This window comes from Neofelis nebulosa, chromosome Y, assembly GCF_028018385.1.
Source record: "Neofelis nebulosa isolate mNeoNeb1 chromosome Y, mNeoNeb1.pri, whole genome shotgun sequence".
Lineage (NCBI taxonomy): Eukaryota > Metazoa > Chordata > Mammalia > Carnivora > Felidae > Neofelis > Neofelis nebulosa.
The window spans coordinates 7,122,453-7,125,059 of NC_080801.1; the positions used below are offsets into that span (position 1 = coordinate 7,122,453).

Genomic DNA, 2,607 nt, shown 5'->3' on the forward strand with positions numbered 1-2,607 from the left:
CAGATGCCATATGTTTTCACTCTTATGTGGATCCTGAGAAACATGACAGAAGACCATGGGGAAGGAGAAGGGGGAAAAAAAAGTTAGAGAAGGAGGAAGCCAAACCATAACAGACTCTTAAAGACTGAGAATAAACTGAGGGTTGATGGGGGTGGTGGGAGGTAAGGGAAAGTGGGTGATGGGCATTGAGGAGGCCACCTGTTGGGATGAGCACTGTGTTGTATGGAAAACAATTTGACAATAAATTTCATATTTAAAAAGAAAGAAAAAAGAAAATAATATGTGGGGGACACAGAATTTTCAAGTTTTTTTCAAGTTTGGTGGAGTCTTTTGAGTTTCCTACATATTGTATTATGTCATGTTATGTGGAGATATATTCACTCAATCTACATTGCTGAGATTTTCTTTGTTTGTTTGCTTGTTTGTTTGTTTGTTTGTTTGTTTTTACCATGAATGGATATTGTACTTTGTCATGTGCTTTTTTTACATTACTGAAATTATCGTATAGTTTTTATTCTTTCTCCTATTGATGTGATGTATCGCACTTATTTGTCAATATTGGACCACGCTTACATCCTGGGAATAAGTCCCACTGGATGGTACCAAATGATTATTTAATGTATTGTTGGATTTGATTTGCTTGAATTTTGTTGAAGATTTTTTGCATTAAAGATCTTCAGAAATACTAGCCTGTAGTTCTTTTGTGTGTGTGTGTGGAGTCTTTATCTGGCTTTGGTATCAGGGTAATTCTGGCCTGGGTGAGTGAATTTCGAAGTTTTATTTCTTCTTGTTTTTGGAATAGTTCCATAATAATAACTCTTCTTCAAATGTTTGCTAGAATTCCCCTGTGAAGTCATCTTGTCCTTTCAGTCTATTCAAATTTTCTATTTCTTCTTGCTTCAGTTTTGGTAGGTTATATATCCAGGAATTTAACTATTTCTTTTGGATTGTTTTATTTGTTGGCATATAGTTTTTCATAGCATTCTCTTACAATTGTTTGTGTTTCTGTGATGCTGGTTATTTCTCCTTCATTTGTAATTTTGTTAGAGTTCATTCATTCCTTCTTTCCTCCTTCCTTCTCTCCTTTCTTCTTTCTTGTCTCTCCTTTCCTTTCTCTCTTCCCTCTCTTTCTTTTTTTATGAGTTTTGCTAAAGGTGTGTCAATTTTGTTGATATTTGCAGACAGTTCCTGGTTTCATTGATGTTAGCTGCTGTTGTTGTTGTGTTTTTAACATCTATATTATTTATTTCCACTTTAATCTTTATTACTTCTTTTGCTGGTTTAGGTTTTCCTTTGTCCTTTTTCTAGCTTTTTTAGTTGTAAGGCTATCTTGTTCATTTGAGATTTTTCTTCCTTGTTGAGGTAGACCTGTATTGCTACTTACTTTTTTCTTAAAACCACTTTGGCTGCATCCCAAAAGTTTTGGATGGTTGTGATTTTATTACTGTTTGTTTCCTTTACTTTTTGATGTATTCTTTGATTTCTTGTTTACCCATTAATTGCTTAGTAGAATGTTATTTAGTCTCCGTGTATTTGTTCTCCTTACAGATTTTTTTCTTGTAGTTGATTTCTAGTTTCATAGCATTATGATCAGAAAAGATGTGTAATGACTTCAATCTCTTTGAATTTGTTGAAGCTTGTTTTGTAGCCTAATACCTGATATGTTCTGGAGAATGGTTCATGTGCACTTGAGAGGAATGTGTATTGTTTTATGATGAAATGTTGTCAATTAAATCTGTTAAGTCCAATTGGTCCAATGTGTCATTCAAAGTCACTGTTTCCTTGTGATTTTTCTGTTTAGATGAGCTGTCCATCATTGTAAGTAGGGTATTAAAGTTCTCTACTACTGTTTTATTATTATTAGTTAGTGCCTTTATGTTTGTTATTTACTGTTTATGTATTCAGGTACTCCCATTTTGGGTGCACAAATATTTACGATTGTTATATATCATCTTAGACTTTTCCCTTTTATTTTATAGTGTCATTCTTTGTTTGTGGTTATAGCTTTTGTTTTAGAAGCTATTTTTGTCCAATATAAGTAAGGCTACTCCAACTTCCTTTGGACATTCATTTGCATGAGTAATATTTCTTTACCACCACACTTTCAAACTGCAGGTATCCATAGGTCTAAAATGAGTCTCGTATAGGAAGCATATGGATGAGTCATGTTTTGTTTTTGTTGTTTTGTTTTGTTTTGTTTTGTTTTTATCCATCTGTCACCCTATGGCTTTTGCTTGGAAAATTTTGTCCACTTACATTCATACTAATTATTGATAGGTAAGTATTTGTTGCCATTTAAAAATATGGAGCACTTCATGAATTTGGGTGTCATCCTTGTTTAGGAGCCATGCTAATATTGTCTGTATTATTCTAATATTGTGGGCTACCAATGTGAGCACCGTGTTTTGTTTTATATATGACTCCATTTATTCCCTTCCTTAACGTATTAAATTTTAACATATGTTGTGTATATATATTTTTATATATATTTGCATACATGTTATAGATTTTTTTTTGGTGGTTGCATTAAAATTTTCAATAAACATTTATAATTCATGCAGATCTTTCAAATAATACTACTTCACTTCATATGTATGCAAATTCTTT

At 32.5% G+C, this 2,607-nt stretch overlaps 1 pseudogene; it reads right to left on the reverse strand.

The window, feature by feature from the left end:
* Nucleotides 1-2,297: 2,297 nt before the first annotated feature.
* On the reverse strand, nucleotides 2,298-2,397 carry LOC131503540 (U6 spliceosomal RNA; annotated as a pseudogene).
* Nucleotides 2,398-2,607: the final 210 nt, after the last annotated feature.